This window comes from Lissotriton vulgaris, chromosome 3_1, assembly GCF_964263255.1.
Source record: "Lissotriton vulgaris chromosome 3_1, aLisVul1.2, whole genome shotgun sequence".
Classification (NCBI taxonomy): Eukaryota; Metazoa; Chordata; class Amphibia; order Caudata; family Salamandridae; genus Lissotriton; species Lissotriton vulgaris.
The window spans coordinates 61487191-61494498 of NC_141689.1; positions in this window are offsets into that span (position 1 = coordinate 61487191).

Genomic DNA, 7308 nt, shown 5'->3' on the forward strand with positions numbered 1-7308 from the left:
AAGCTCCCAGTTTGTGCCCCGATAGACGACACTTTTTTAAACCCTCTCACCTTGCACTCCTTCCTTTTAATCACTCACCAAACCCTTCAAGATTTGCTCACTAGAGTTAAATCAGGATCTCCTCAGGATGCCTGCCCTCCCCAAGTAATGAGAGAAATTGGTCGGGCACTCCCAAGTAGCCTGATTCCACTGCTTAACAACTCCCTCGTGTCAGGGAATGTCCCTAATAGTTTTAAACAGGCCTTATTGATTCCTTTGAAAAAGAAACCTGGCATTGATTCCTTGGACCTTTCTAATTATAGACCAATATCGTTACTGCCTTACTTATCCAAAATTTTGGAGGCGCATGTAACCAACTGCCTATCAAGCTTTGTGGAAGCCTCTGGGTATTTACAACCCAACCAGGCAGGTTTCCGGCCTGGTCACTCCACTGAGGCAGTGATATTGGCCGTTCAGAATACTTTAAGGTCTAATGCTGACAGAGACTTGCACCAGGCTTTGGTGCTATTGGACCTGTCTGCGGCGTTCGACACGGTTGACTATACCATCTTGGTCAACCGTGTCGAACAGGCCGGTCTTCGAGACTCGGCCTTGGCCTGGCTCAAGTCCTTTATTTCTGGACGTACCCAATCGGTTCGACTAGGTTCCTTCACAGCCCCTAAAAAAACTTCCTTTTGTGGGGTTCCTCAAGGATCCTCCTTGTCCCCTTTATTATTTAATTTGTATATGCGGCCACTGTTATTCTCTCTACGAGAGTTTAAGGTTGACGTATATAACTATGCAGACGACCTGCAGCTGGTCTTTGTGCTAAACTCCCACAATGCTGCCGAGGAATTCCGAGCAACCATGTCTTTTATCCAGAGGTGGATGTCTCTAAACCACCTTAAGTTAAATCCGGGAAAAACGGAGCTCATTCTACCCGGGAAGAGTGAGATCAGTTGGAGTCCTAGTTTTTGGCCATCGGACATGGGCTCGCCTCCAAAAAAATCCCGTACAGTAAAAAGTTTGGGAGTGACTCTTAGTGAGGACTTTACCTTGGTGAGTCAAGTCGGAACTGTGGTCTCCTCGGGGTTTTTTCAACTGAGGAAGATCAAGAAGATAGCACATCTTCTTACAGGTCTGGCCTTAATTCAGACAGTCAGTGCTCTAGTCCTGTCCCACATTGATTTCTCAAATGGCCTCTATTTGGGGGCACCCATTGGCCAACTTAAAAGATTGCAATACTTGCAAAATCAAGCTGCGAGACTCATTTGCAAAGTCCCTAAGTGGGAATCAATCAGACATGGACTAGAGACCTTACACTGGCTGCCTGTGGAACAGAGAGCCACCTTTAAGGTGGGTTGCATTGTGTTTAAGGCTCTGGAGGGTAAGGGTCCTATGTTCCTTAGATCACTACTGCGCAAATATACACCTTCGCGCAGTTTGAGATCAATCCACAAAGATCTACTTGAGGTCCCCCGTTTCAAAAAGAAACGCCAGGGAGGCAGTAGTTTTCAATTCTTAGCCTCCTCACTGTGGAATTCCCTCCCTTTGACTCTGCGACATAGCAAGGACCTCCTTGCTTTTAGGAAGGCATTTAAAACTTTTCTTTTTTCCCAGGCCTATGGTAAATAGTGATTGTATTTCTTTTATGTACTGTTATGTTTGACTCTCTCACCAGCGCCAAGAAGCCCCTGGGCGTATGCGCGCTTAACAAATAATAAATAACATAACATAACATAACATACAGTGTCGAACGCAGCGCTTAGATCTAGTAGGATCAGGGCCATAGTGTGGCCCTCGTCAACGCCCTGCCTGATGGATTCGGTTGCCATGAGAAGAGCCGACTCCGTTGAATGTCGGGGCCGGAATCCGAACTGGGTGGGGTGTAGGAGACTCGTGTTCTCCACAAATTGCATTAACTGCAAATTAGCCACCTTCTCCGCCACTTTTGAGAAGTAGAGTAGAAGGGAGATGGGACGCAGATTCTCCAACTTATCGAAGCTGATATTTGGCTTCTTGCGGAGGGGGAGCACCACAGCTTGTTTCCATTCCATAGGCATGCATCTGGAGCTAAAGGAGACATCCAGCAGATGCCTAATATATGGTTCAAGTGTTGTCAAGCTGTCGCCCAACCGTTTAGGAGATGCTGGGTCCCGAGGGGAGCCTGATTTTACTGATTTACAAATTTTGATCAGGTCTTCTGCTGGTGGGGTGGATAAGTTGAGCAGCATATTTTGTCCATCAGCCTCTCTAGCTGGTATTTTAACTTCCCCTCCTGCTACGGGTTGGACAGGGAAGGCAGAGTAGATTTTAGCTACTTTGTCGCTGAAATAGTCAGCAATGCGGTTGCATGCAGCAACTGAGCGATCCTCTGAACCTGTCGAGGACTTGAGGACAGCCAGGGATTTGTAGACACAGAATAATTCCTTAGCTGAATTTTCTGCATCCATGATCCTGACGGAATAGTAGGCCGTTTTTGCTTTCTTAATAAGGTTGTGGTATGTTCGTCTATTAGCGAGGTACTTTTCTCTTACTTGGCTGTCATATGCTAACCGCCACTGCCTTTCTGCTTGCTTACAGTTTTTCTTGGCGCTCCGTAGTTCCTCGTTGGATCAGGGTGCCGTCCTCTGTTTACGACCGCCCACCTTCGGCCGGCCGAGAGGGGCCGTCCGGTCAAGAGCCGCCGTGATACGGGCGTTAAGCAGTTTTTTTGCCGTATCCGCGTCGTCTCCTCCAGGGGGGCCCTCTGTCATGAGAGCTTCATTGAAGTCTGGTAGGGAGAACCTGGCCCAATTACGCCTGGGGTAGTTGAGGGGAGTGGAGTCTGTCACCTTGTGTTTTGGGAAGGAAATTTTAAATGGTACCAGGGAATGATCAGTCCAGGGGAGAGGCATGGGGGGAGCTGCTGTTACTTCCTCCCAGTTAGCAAACACTGGGTCGAGCAGATGATTATGCTGATGAGTCGGGAGCTGGCCCTTTAGCTCTAATTGTAGGGCCTGGAGTTCTTGACGAAACTCCATTGCTCCTTTGTCCATCTGATCCTCTAAGTGTATGTTTAGGTCTCCTAGTAAAAGAAACTTATCTCTCCTCAGCGCCATCTCAGTAACACACTCTATCAAGTTGTTTTTAAACCTTGCCAGGGGGCCAGGGGGGGCGGTAGATTAAATAGCCCTTCACCGTGTTGCCCCCATTGACTTTTAAGGTAAAAACACCGGCCTCGCAGTCTGCCATGTGGACTTGTCCAGTTGACAGGCCAGTTGCTGTTTAAATGCAATGGCTATACCTCCTCCTCTGCCGTCAGGTCTGTCCAACCTCACCAATAGGTATTCTTCCGGTAATGCCTGAATGATGTCGGGGTCAGATTGCCCATCCAGCCACGTTTCTGTGAGGAATAACAGGTCCGGTAGTCTATTCATAAGTAGGTCATAGATGTCGAATTTATGGCGTCGTAGCGATCTCACATTGAGTAAGCCACAGGACAGGGTAGAGCAGCCCCGGAAGTCAGCTATTGACGTGGTACATTGAAATTGACAGTGACTACAACCAGTTTCCTCCCCTGTCTTTATTGTGTGGAGGCCGGGATTGCATATAATGGTGGACAGGTTTACAAGCTCGTTCCGACTCCACCTTATGCGGGTGGCAGGGCCAGGGGGGGTGGCCCTTGGCCGCGGACGGGCGCAGAGGGGCTTGGCTTAGGTGCGGCTTCGGCGCGCATCCGGCGCCCGCTGCGCTCCCTGGTGCCAGGTGACATTTTATGCAGGCAGGGGCGGACGGAGTGCTCGCCCAGCTCGTCCCCCTCAACCAAGATGGCGGGTCTGGTGAGGCGGGAACGCGGGTTCGCGCCCTGCTAGGTACACAATATGCAGGTAATTTTTTAAAAAATAGTGAGAAACAGAATAAAATACACGCAGTCTGTATTTTAAAAGTAGCAGCAATTTACACAGTAAAAACGGGTGGAAAATACAGTCCCGGCTTCCGCCTCAGGACACGCTCCTACCGCGCTAGTGATCAGCGCGATTGAAGGTCACAATGAGCTTTTATGCAGGCAGGGGCGGGCGGGGTGGAGCACTAGAGTGCTCGCCCAGCTCGTCTCCCTCAACCAAGATGGCGGGTCTGGTGAGGCGGGAACGCGGGTTTGCGCCCTGCTAGGTACACAATATGCAGGTAATTTTTTAAAAAATAGTGAGAAACATAATAAAATACACGCAGTCTGTATTTTAAAAGTAGCAGCAATTTACACAGTAAAAACGGGTGGAAAATACAGTTCCGGCTTCCGCCTCAGGACACGCTCCTACCGCGCTAGTGATCAGCGCGATTGAAGGTCACAATGAGCTTTTATGCAGGCAGGGGCGGGCGGGGTGTAGCACTAGAGTGCTCGCCCTGCTCGTCCCCCTCAACCAAGATGGCGGGTCTGGTGAGGCGGGAACGCGGGTTCGCGCCCTGCTAGGTACACAATATGCAGGTCATTTTTTAAAAATTGTGAGGAACAGAATAAAATACACGCACTCTGTATTTTAAAAGTAGCAGCAATTTACACAGTAAAAACGGGTGGAAAATACAGTCCCGGCTTCCGCCTCAGGACACGCTCCTACCGCGCTAGTGATCAGCGCAATTGAAGGTCACAATGGGCTTTTATGCAGGCAGGGGCGGGCAGGGCGGAGCACTGGAGTGCTCGCCCAGCTCGTCCCCCTCAACCAAGATGGCGGGTCTGGTGAGGCGGGAACGCGGGTTCGCGCCCTGCTAGATACACAATATGCAGGTAATTTTTTAAAAAATAGTGAGGAACAGAATAAAATACACGCAGTCTGTATTTTAAAAGTAGCAGCAATTTACACAGTAAAAACAGGTGGAAAATACAGTCCCGGCTTCCGCCTCAGGACACGCTCCTACCACGCTAGTGATCAGCAGCGGCAGGAGTCAGCCTTGGATGAGAATGCTTGGTACTGGAAGGGCCGTTAAGGTTGATCGTGCTCTTTGTAGTGATTCTTCCCAGTTCTGTGTCAATGATTGGGTCCGTGTTAAGAAGTGTAGATATGTCAAGTCTGGTTAGTCACGGTATTCTGGTCCTTTGATGGTCACGTGTGTTGGAAGACAGGTTGTTGAGCTTTCAGATGGCAACGTGTGGAGTTTGTCTAAAGTGGTAAAGGTTCCTTGGTGGTTGTGGCCCAAGGAGGTGTCCCCAGAGTCTAGAGTTCCGTCCGGCTTAAAGTCTTCCAATGGTGCTAGGAATTGGGGGAAATTCTCTGGTTCTACAACCCTTCACAGTGTTCCTGAAAGCAAGTCTTCCTGTTCTTCTGATGACTCTGTGCCTGTCCAACGAGCACAGAGGAAATGTCATGTTCCTGTGTGGTCTAAAGACTATCAACTTTATAGTTGATCTGATTTGTGTAATATGCAATTTGTTCTCCAATTATTCATACTAATGTCTTTTCTTATCAGAATTCATGTTGTATATTGTTTATTTGTTCTTGTTCTTTATCTATTGCTTAAGTCGCTCTATTTCCCTTTACGAAGGGGAATGTGTGGTGTTTTCGTGTCATGCCTGGAATCAGGAACACTGCTGGGTTCCGGATTCCATGGATGACAGTTACGACCCAGGCTTCACGTATAGACTGGTTTTCTGTACCTTCCAATAAATCATCTTTACTCGGCATTGCTGTCCTCGGAATTACCTTCATTTCACCCTATTCAGAAAAGTAACTTACACTTTTGAGTAAAGTTACACTTTTGAGTAAGTTTACTACGTTTCGGTAGTCACAAAATGCAGTTTTGTAGTTACTCCACTTTTGTGGCAACCACAGGTACTGCAACACCTTCCCATTTCAAATAATGGAGATAGAGACTTGAAATAAAACCCTATTAGAAAATAAATGTAAATTAAATGTAAAACAGTGAAGCATATTGACATAATTTAATGTTCAAAAAGTATACAAAATATGTATTATTGAATTATAAAATATTTAATGTTTTGAATTTAAAAAATAATGTAACAATTAGTACAAAACCGTACGTCACTATAAAAGTGTCATTTGTGAATACCGAAATAGTAAACTTCCTCAAAAGTGCAGTTTTTGAATCAGGCCCATGATTCGCTCTGTACTCTTGCGAAAAGCTTTTACTTTTTATGTCTCTCTACCGGGTTTCCCAAAACCACAAACCTGCCCAGGACAATCATGGGCACAGATAACCTGGTCATATGGCCTAAAATAAGGAAATATCCAAAAAGAACAAAGGTTTAAAATAATAACTTGGTTAACTGTACCTCCATAACAGAAAACAAAGCTAAAGTGACAAAGTATAGCAAAAAAAAACAACTACAGATATCAAGCCAACACATTTGAGTTAATGATGGAAATCCTTTAAGACGGATGCCCGAAAGAAAGCGTTACGATAAATTCGGCCACTGAAAGTGTAACTTTGTGACTCGTTCTTGGCGACGCTGATAGGAAGGATGAATTTAAAGAAGACACTTATTGCATGGAATTTCCAGACAATGTTACCGTGTTATCTTGAAATGTTTCCAATCTTCTCAGTCTACATTATTAATCATTTATGGGTTACCTCAGTTACCGATAATATACGCAAGCGTAAATCATCCAATTGTCTATGGTAATGATTACCACGTACACAAGTTTAAGGTTAGAAAATAATGGACATTCTCCTAAAAAGCATTTATGAATTTGAAAAATAAAAATGCAGATTGTACACTTTAACATAATATACATGTAAAGCGTAATATTAGCAGACTGCTCCAAAAGATGAAATGTGAAAGTGGCAAGGCGTTTGTGAGAATCACACATAGTAAGTAGTATCAGGGAAATATTGTGCGTATGTACATACAGGTATGGCTACTACGGGTTTATATGCACTGGCTCCAGAGGCTAACAATTCCCTCTGGGTATTGTAACTAAGGAGTACTTACAGTTCATAATGTAGGAAGCTGACTCTTTACATAGTATACCAAAAAGAGGTATACTGTGCAAAGAGTCTAGGTATTCCCTTATGAGTGGACAGGGTGTTTGCACTAGCAATCACAAGGAGCTCTTCTGGGGTAATGGGGGTGCGGTCAAGCATCTTTGGGCTTAACAGAGTAGTGTTGGACTTCTGCAATACACACACAGTCAATAAATGATGCACATGACAATAAGGAGACCCAGACCAATTTATAAAAATAACTTATCTTTACAAGTTTCGGCAACAAGTTCATCAACACACAGTTGTTCGGACACCCAGCTTGTCATGTGGGAGTAGAAAGCCTCTGTAAACCACACACACACAGTAGTAATATGGCAAACATCAGAGCAAACATAGAAACACGTATGAATG